This window comes from Copadichromis virginalis, linkage group LG20 (genome assembly GCF_057382275.1).
Source record: "Copadichromis virginalis isolate Kocher_CV1m ecotype Utaka linkage group LG20, C_Virginalis_male_GT1.1, whole genome shotgun sequence".
NCBI classification, from domain to species: Eukaryota; Metazoa; Chordata; class Actinopteri; order Cichliformes; family Cichlidae; genus Copadichromis; species Copadichromis virginalis.
In genome coordinates this window covers 8,556,529-8,566,557 of record NC_140637.1, presented here as the reverse complement: position 1 = coordinate 8,566,557, position 10,029 = coordinate 8,556,529, and positions in this window count along the sequence as shown.

Genomic DNA, 10,029 nt, shown 5'->3' with positions numbered 1-10,029 from the left:
AATTATTACAAGGCCAATTATGAAATATTTTGATATTGTCTGTACAATGCAAAAAGAATGACCTGTTGTTTTTAGATTTTTTACTGATAAATGAAAACAGCAGTCAAACAGATGGGATGATAAGTGCACCTGCACTGTATAAAAAACATAAAAACAGAGGCGGTGTTGGCATCAAATATGAATTACATGAACAAACATGCACTTTGAAGAGATTTAGTACTTGATGCTTGTGTTCAAACTCGTGAATAAATCTGCTGAACTCCACTTATTCCAGCGTATAGCCATAGGCTACATAAGATTTTTTTGAACTTTTGAAGGGATTACAAACTTAAAAAGAAATTTTTATGCTTTTTTTTTTTACTTTTGACTTTATGTTTGTGCTTGAAAGTAATTTGTGTGTTTTATGAATGAATGCTGTCCGTTAGGGAAACAGTGAAGAGACTTTTCCCACAGTACAAAATCTTCCTACTATAAAAGAATTCAAAATGTTTCAAGTGTCTTCTTTCTTCATCTCCCAAAATGTGGTAACCCATCGATAGGTACATTACAGTGCTGTGGTGGTAATAGTAATGTAGTAATGTAGCAAACTAGTCAAGCGCTCTTAATAACCTAATTACCAAGAAAGTGCTTTCCCAGTATTACTGGATGGAAGCTGGAATAAAGGAATTATCTGTCTAATTCAGCATGGAGATAAGGGCACCCGTTAAACAAAGAAGTCATAATAACATAAAGACAGTTTCTTTGGGCAAATTCTCACTAAGCTTCTCAGAATCCGATTATGCTCCATCGTAAGAGTTTGTGGAGGTTTTCTGGGAGCAATTTCACCTCCTCCTCCTCCTCGTTCTCCTCGTGTCCTCTGGCCACCACATAGCTCCCATGCTGTACTTTCCTCTGATTGGATCAGCCCACCGTCTGGCTGGACGGTGACCTTGTGTGCTACTGGTCAGTTTTGGGACGCAAGGTATGAAACCACCAGCTGAGCTTCATTAGGACTCGGATCAAAGTAACAAGTATTTCACTCTCTCTCGCTCTCTCTCTCTCTCTCTCTCTCTCTCTCTCTCTCTCTCTCTCTCACACACACACACACACACACACACTAACTCACTCTTGTCATTCCTCCGTTTTTCATAGAGCTTAGTAGAATTTAAACACTTGGGATTAGTTGAGACATGAAGGATTTTTAACCAGCCAATAATCCTTTTCTGTGTGGCATGATCCTTTTCCCTTTTGACAGGAAGGAAGGAAAGAAAAAAGAGGCTGGACAGAGAATGAAGGACAGTGGAGGATAGGGAGGGGAGGAGAGAAGTAAATAAAACAGAGGCATTTCATTTAAAATTTGAACCTCAGAGCACAGTGAAATGTAGGGTACACAGGCTAGATAAAATATGTGCAGTATACTAAAAAAACAAACAAACAAAAAACGTGTTTCTAAACAAAGCATCAGAAATGCCTCAATTCTTTATGGCATACATTCAACACGGTGCTAGTAGCATCACACTGCAGATTTGTTGGCTGGTCATCCATGATGTGGTTTTTCCCATTGTACCACATTCCAAAGGTGCTCTACTGGACTGAAATATGGTGAACACTGACATGTTCAAAAAAACAGTTTGAGATGATTTGAGTTTTGTGACATGGTGCTGGAAGGAGCCATCAGAAGATGGGTACACTGTGGTCCCAAAGGGAGGGACATGATTAGCTGCAATACTCAGGAAGGCTCTGGTGTTTAAGCAATGCTCAGTCAGGTGCCCAAAGTGTCCCAAGAAAATATTCCCTACAACATTACACCAATACTATCAGCCTGAACCACTGATACATGACATGATGGGTCCATGCTTCCATGTTTGAATTCCTACCATCTCCAGCAGAAATTCAGACTCATCTTCTGTTGTCTGATGTTGGTGATCTCATGTGAAATGTAGCCTCAGTGTGGTTCATGTCTAAACACTGGTGTTGTCTGCTGATATAGTCCATGTGCTTCAGGGTTCAATCTGCTGTGCATTCAGAGATTCTCTTCATATACTTTGGTTGTAAGGAGTGTTTTTTTCAGTTACTGTTGCCTTCCTATCAACTTGAAGCAATCTGGCCATTTTTCTCTGACCCCTGGCATCAACAAGGCATTTTTGGCCACTGTCACTCACTGGTTATTTTTTCTTTTACAGACCAGTGTCTGTAAACCATAGAGACGGCTGTGTGGGAAAATTCCAGTAGATCCACAGTTTCAAAGGCTCAGCTGATCTGGCACCAACAAACCCGTGCCACTCGACATCACTGCATTTTGTAAAGTCACTTTTCTTCCCCATTCTCATGCTTGGTTTGAACTTCAGCAGTGAACAAACGGTGCTTTACTGCTTTTATCTGCCTGTTTAGGATTATATTGGTATACAGTCTTTCAAGTACAAGGTTTGAAGATATGGCATGGATACATGGTCAGGGTAAACCAGGGCTTTGCTGGTGAACACTACAATCTCCCCATTGAGATCTATGGGCTCGTGTTTTGTTGATCCTTTATCTCAGACATCACCTTTTCTTTAGTAGTTCAGGTATGCTGCATGAACAACAGGCCCATTAACAATTGACCTTACAAACATTAAAACCCTGTGTTAAACCTGACGTTACCTTCTCGCTTCAGTCAGCCAACATGTTTGCAGTGTGTGCGTGTCAGATTTTAGTTTACTTGGCCTGTATCATCACTCTCAGGTGTGTCTGTTCTGCTAGGTTACTTGGCCTTTGTGTGTGTTTTTGCGGGTTGACAGCTGTGTTTGTGCGGAAGCACTGGCAGAGATTGCTACATGTGGAGATGAGCCAGCTTGTGGTCTGTGTGCTCTAAGGGCGAAGCCTCATGCAGCTCGCTGCGCCTTATGATAAATACTGCACTCACTCTTCCTCACCAACACACAAACACACACAGTGACTAATGTTTGTATATTCGAACCGAAACTATAAGTCCTAACCAGTACGTGCCTTAACCCATCACTCGCCTCACACTTAATCTTAATTCTATGTTGGGCGGTTCAAACACTTTGGCTTCCACCCTGTATCTCTCTAAATTAGCACAGTTAGCACATTTAGGAGCTCCTAAATCATGTGTTATTGTAGCTCTTAGTTCACAACATTACATGCTTTTCTAACAAGTGGTAATTGGGTAGTATTTAGCAAATATCACCATAACAGCCAATAAAATTAAAAGTACAGTGCGTAGGAGGTTATTACATTTTAAAAAGTGGATCTGAGCCAAATGTTGTTCTTAGAGATATTTTATTCCTGTCATTGTTTAAGTATAGAGAAAAAGGACATGGATGCAGATGCTATAGTTAATAATTCAGCCATTGTTGAGACAAAACGGAGGTGATGGTAAAATGTGATTGGCAGCTTATAAACTGACTTTTGAAAAGCTTTTTATAATCCCCACCATCTTCCTCTCTTCTTGTCTGAAGCCACATGAGTCATCAACCTGAGCGATGTATAAACACACTGAACAACTCAGAGTATACACTGAAGCGAAGCACTGCATAATCACACATCAAGCAGGAGGGATATCGTGGATTGATTACTAATCCTAGCCTCATTGTGCGCTTAATCCCTCTCTGGATCTCAGCATGGAGCGGCTCACTCACTCACATTTCCTTATAGCCTGTCTATCACCACGTGGCAGTTACTGTGGTGATGGTGTCTACGCCTGTCAGTTGACTCAGTTAGGGTGCTGCTGTCCCGTCAGTCACTGCTGTTTTCTCAGTCATGGGGATCAGACTAAGTGTTTACAGCCCCCTTATGGTCTCCTAGAGACGGTGACCTTTGACATTTTGCATCCTAGATGTTTTAAAGCAAAACAAATGAAGTTTTTACATGTTTCTGGTATCTATTTGTTGTGTCTTTGGGCAGATTAGTAACTTTTTTATGTTTATGTAGAACTTTATTTATGTAATCATTAAAAAAAAAAGAAAACTTGTAAAGTCTGCCTCGGTTAACTATAAGAATACTTTTAAACATCTGTTTTGAGTGGTGTGTCTTGTACATCTATGTCAAATGAAATGTGTAAGGTTTTTCTTGGCACTCTTGGCTTGTTCTCACATTTGTAGCTACAAGACCTTCTTGCGGTTAATGCTACACACGTCAACTTGTCAGTTTTATGAGCGAGATTGTTGATACTGTGTGGGTTTTTATAATGTATGGGTGGATGTCTGTGCATATACAGTATGGGTATGTCTGTTCCATGTATAGAAGGTCTGTTCTGACTGCTGATTTACTGACAGGCTCCAACAACAACACTCACTCTGCAAGGGCGGAGACACTGTGGAGGTTTCTCTTCGTCTTTATTTATAATTTATATAGATAATTTATATACATTTATATATTATTATGAAGCTTGTGGCTCATTCACACTAGATGCAATTGGGAAAACCGGTTATCAGATTGCAAGTAGCCGTGTGCAACATCATCAAGCTCTGGGCAGCCACCTGTCTACACACAGTTGAGATCTGTCTGGAATTGACTAAACTGGGTGCCAACTGGTTGTATCTTGGTTATATTCCTATTTAAAAGTAAAGTTGCTCAGCACATATGTCATTCTGCAGTTAAATTGCCACCCTACCGCAATTACGTCACTATTTGTGGATCAATGTCTGAATTTCTGTTTCAAATTTGTGCCTGTAATCTGGACGTAATCAGATGATGTGAAATTAAATTGATAAAAACACATTGCATGCAACTGCCAACTTGACCCCATTCAGTCACAGACCAACAACAGTGTTATGGTTATAAAGTGTTACCGTAGTTGATATCGCTTTCTTGATGCACCAAAGTTGCTTTTAAAGAAGCAAAAAATTTCACTGAGACCCAGACACAAGTTTACTGCACACAATCGTAATAGCTTTGGTCATGCTGTTGTTTCCAACCACTAGCAATACACAAAATAAAAGAATAGAAAGACAATATTCAGTAGAATATTAATGAGAATCCTATGCTTCCCATTCACTGAATGCAAGAAAGCTGTTCCATGGAAAAATTATTTTAAAAAGTCTATTTTTGTTTTTGCTATTTCCTATTATGACCTTACCTACTGGAGATCGGAAGCCTTTCTGGATCAGGAAAAAGACACTGTGGAGGTTTCTCTTCGTCTTTATTTATAATTTATATAGATAATTTATATACATTTATAAAATGTCCCACCATGTGGGACATAAAATGAACCAGCATTTTGGTTGTGCGCAAAGCGCCACGTGTAGAGTGAGTAAAGTTGAAATGAGAAGTAGAGACTAAAGAAAACAGAGCCACAGGTGTTTCGGATTCTTAGACAAGGGCTGAATTCCTCCAAGTAACACTATAGCAAGTGTGATGTAGGTCATGGAGTTGTGTTAGAGGTCATGTGGCTGTATGAATATGAGGCTTATGTGTTTGCACTTTCCCTTTTTTGTTTATACCCATTTGTATTGTGTGCGTCTGGGCACTGGGTCGTGCAGTGTGTACTCTGTCTGTGCTCCACATGCTGTGTTTTAAGGATAAACATGATATCATGCCCTTGGGGTGTAGCGACAGGCTTGGGCACATCTCTCTTTACAGCACTGCTCATCCCTCTGGCCCCTGACCTTCAACCTTTGACCTTTTATCCCCTCACAATATATGCGCTGACAGCCACACAGTGGGTTAACCTCAGGGACTACAGAGTGAATGCCAAGACAGAATATTTTAAGCATCTTGGCAAACATGAGAAAGAAATTTGTTCCCATTTCGGGACATTCTGTGCTTTAGATGAATTATGATCACACGTTCAAACAAAACCACTGATCTCAATTTATTTTTTCACATCACAAAATCTGGATAGCGTTCAGCCCGCATTTGAGCAACATGAGCATCGACTGCAATGTTGACACAACATGGATCCAATGTCGAGTGCGACCTGAAACTTTTTTCTTCCCAGTTCTTCTACACTGTCCCTCATCCCATCATCTTTTCTACACAGCCCCTGGTTCATGTGAAATGAGTTGTGACCACGTTGCCTAAGGCAAGATGAGGTCATGGGTTACCTAAGACCCCTTCCTTTCTTTCTCCTTCTTTCCTTCCTGTTAGTAAAACAGGTTTCTACCTGTCCAGGTGAGCCAAGAGCCCCATCATTTCTGCACCTACACAATACTTTTAAATCCTCGTAGAGCTTCGTGCATATGGTCTTGGCTTGAAGTATTTCATCTGTATACTTAGTAATGTAATGTTTCACGTGGGTGATCTTTAAGATCGTTAATTTCCCTTGCTGGTAATGTCAGAAAATAGAGGCAAGAAGAACCCTTTAAAGCCTGAATCCTGAAATAAGAAAATTACATTTGTTTGAAAATGGAGTGTTCGTTGAACCTTCTGATAATAATTAAAAATAAGAATATTCATTTGCACTTGAGTTTTGATTTGTTTCGTTTTCGTAAAGGTGAGCATTCAGTGTAATTACCGTTTTATCCTTGGTTATGCTGCTTTTAGACTGTAGTCAGCAACTGTTCACATAAAGTTACTGCAATTCAAGAACAGTGGCCAATTTCCTCCGATCTGCTTTTGAGTCTGAGGAGCAATTTGTATAACCTCCTATTAAAGTTTTCCAAGATTATAACCTGATATTTTCCCTATTTAATTATTTGTTAAAAAAGCCTGGGGTTATGTTTCCAAATCTATTTTCTAGCTGTGCTCAAGATCTTGTTACTAGATCTTTTGCTTCACAATGGCTGTAACGGTGCAATTAGATATATGTTTGCCAACTGATGTGTGACGTAAATTATGTGTAAATGTATCCCCACTCTACCTTAATAACCCATGTCTGCAACTAAAAAGTGTTATAAATCTTTTTTGTTGCTTTCACTGGTTCCACTCTTGGTTGCTGTTTCACATGAGCTCAAACTTCATTCAGAGGAGTATCAGTAACATCTTTGAGTGATTGAGGTAATAAAAAAAATGTATTTCCTGTGTTCCGGTTGTGCGCTTTGTTTTAATGGCAGTGTTAAGAAAATAAGTTAAGAAATAAAGCAAAAAAACCCAAAGCCTGGGAGGAAAATCATGCACACAATAATGCTGTTTATGAAATAAGTATGCTAATATTCTAACAACCATCTTTCTAGATGATTGCACCGGGAATGAATAGTTCCAAGATTTGTCTCAACAGTTGACCATCTACAAGTTCCTCTAGATGTTTACTGACTAATTAGTACAGTGAGCTATTATTTATCCAAAGAGGGACAATATTTCAATGCACATGTGTGTCTGCTGAAAGGCTGAACCTTATCAGTAAACATCTGCGTACCCAAAATTCTGCCCTTGTGTCAAATATGCTAGTGCTTCCACATTGGACTCAATACGTCCTTTTACGCAAATCTCTGATGTCCTGGACTTTTGTCCAACTCACACAAGAATAAAAACAGGATGCTATGACAATGACAAACTAGTTTTTGTGCAGTAATGACATTGAAAGTTTTTTCTGTTGGAGACTAATAGCAAATACTTACAGTGACCAACTGTTCACACCCTCGGGACTTGCTGTCATAGCAACAGAGCCGTAAGCGTAAACCTGCTCGGGAGCAGGTTTACTTTATATAAACAGGATTAGATCGCGGCCACGCAGGTATGTCCGCTTCATTTATACGAAAGCAACAACGATATTCCACCACTGTTTCACCATAAATAAATAACATCAATGTAACTAAAGACAATGCAGCACTTGATCCATTTATTGATTTCACACAGATACATACAGGTCATTTCCTAAAAAAGGGAAATGTACTATTAACATTCTATCACATGTATGTGATTATTACAGATGTAATTCATATTTCAGAGTAGCAATTGCAAATTACTTTGTGTAATCAAGATGAGAGACCACGGCTATAAAAGCGAAGGTGGATTTGGGAAGCCTGTCGCAGCCATGTCCTGTCCGTATACGCGAGCCACCCATTGCGGAAGGTGCAAGATTGATAAGGAGAGTTTTCAGAATCCAGCGTATATTGCGGGACAGACAGGATCCTTTAGCTCAGCGCGACAGTGTGCTCATAGAGAGATATCGATTTTCCCGTGAGGATATTATTTACTTAACCAACTTGTTGACGAGGGGGTGCAGGACCACCACCTGTCTTTTTTTTTTGCTCTGCCCTTTTCTTGGTTGCTGTTATGAACAAACAGATTATTTCAGGGTCTCTTTCCAAGAGACGAAAAGCAATATAAGTGATAAATATTACCATTCTGTAGAATATTCTTATATTTCACTTTTACCTGTTCCCATGTTCTAGTGGGTCCTGTTGTGGCTCTAATGTGAAAGGGGATATAATATAACATATTATAATATAATATAATGTAATATAATATTGGGTAATATAGTGTGATATGATAAATCTACCCTACCGCCTACTGGTGTTGGCCAGAGGGGCCGATGGCGCAATATGGCAGCCTGGCTTCTGTCAGTCTGCCCCAGGGCAGCTGTGGCTACAACCGTAGCTGCCTCCACCAGTGTGTGAATGTGAGTGACTGAATAGTGGCATTGTAAAGCGCTTTGGGTGCCTTGAAAAGTGCTATATAAATCCACTCCATTATTATTGTTATTATTAAATTACTTACGAGTTTAATTTGTCAGCAACTTTCTGCCAGCCCTCTCTCCTTGCTTTTGCAGCCTTTGCAGTGTTCCCTTGCGTTCTGATTAAACTCTGAAACTCCTGAAATCCCTCACTCAAGAGTTCTTGCTCTGCTGCCGAAAAATACCGAGCCGAGCGCGCTCCGTCGACATTTTCGCCGACTAATCAGAGGGTTGCCGATCAATGTTTCCACTATCGATGCGTAGCCCCTTTTACGACACCCAGTGATGTCACATTACTGCGTCCAGCTGTACTAATCGTCAACAGCAGGTGTGTTCGGGGAACCGGATTAGCGAGCTCACGGTTAGCGCGATGGTTTGGTCTTGGATGTGTCATTTGATCTTGGATGTAGTGAGCGACGTACGAAGAACGGGCCCCAGGAGTCTGACATCACATGTTTACTATTTTAATGTGTTTTGCACCCAGTCAAGCGGTTTTTTTTTTAAAGTCCATCATAGCCTGAGAGATTTCTAGAAATAGAAATCAATTATTTAATTATGTGTGTCTGTTAGTTTCTTACAGAATTATAGGCAGAAAAAAAACTAAATAGCTGTGTTAACTCAGTGTATCTAAGAGGTGACTTTTGTGTCTTTTCTTTAGAAACAACTCTAAACCAGTAGTCATATCTGCTTGTGCCATACATGTGCCTTACAAAAGCATCAGGATGAACTCTTAACGTACTTCCAATTCATCTTTTAAACTAAAAGTAAAACCACAATCTGAAAGTAACAGAGGTGATTTACTTCATCTCAAAACGTGATATGCTTCTCTCTGTCTTACTACAGTTTCTGCTACATCTTTTATTTCCAAAACAATCTGCTCATTGGTTTGTTGCCTGACACATCTTGGCTGTGATTACACATGCAGATTTTAAGTTAATGTACTTGAGCAAGAACTACATCACTGCTATCAATTATTTTCAACCCCCCCCCCCCCCCCCAATACTGCAGTGGGATTTATAGTACTGTCAGTGATGACAGGTTTATGGAGCCTCATGACTCTGCCCGGTTCATTCCACAGCAAAAGAAGTTGGATGAGTAAGAGGGTGTATCTGAACAGGGTCATCGAAAAATAGGAGGGGCCCTGTCTTATGCAGGTATACACAGGCAAAGATATGCTCATTCTCATAAACACAAAGGTGCCTAAACACATGCTCACATACTGTACAAATGCTAAAACGTATAGCCATTGCACACACACACACACACACACACACACACACACACGCACATACATGTTGCAGCATGTTTGGTTACACATGTAGAAGTCTTTCTGTACAGAACTGGTATGAATGATATGATAACTGAAATGACATATTGCTTAATTACTTCAAATATTTTATTGAAATATATTTGTATATATATATATATATAAGGCAGCACGGTGGCACGGTGGTTAGCACTGTTGCCGCACAGCAAGAAGGTCCTGAGTTCAATTC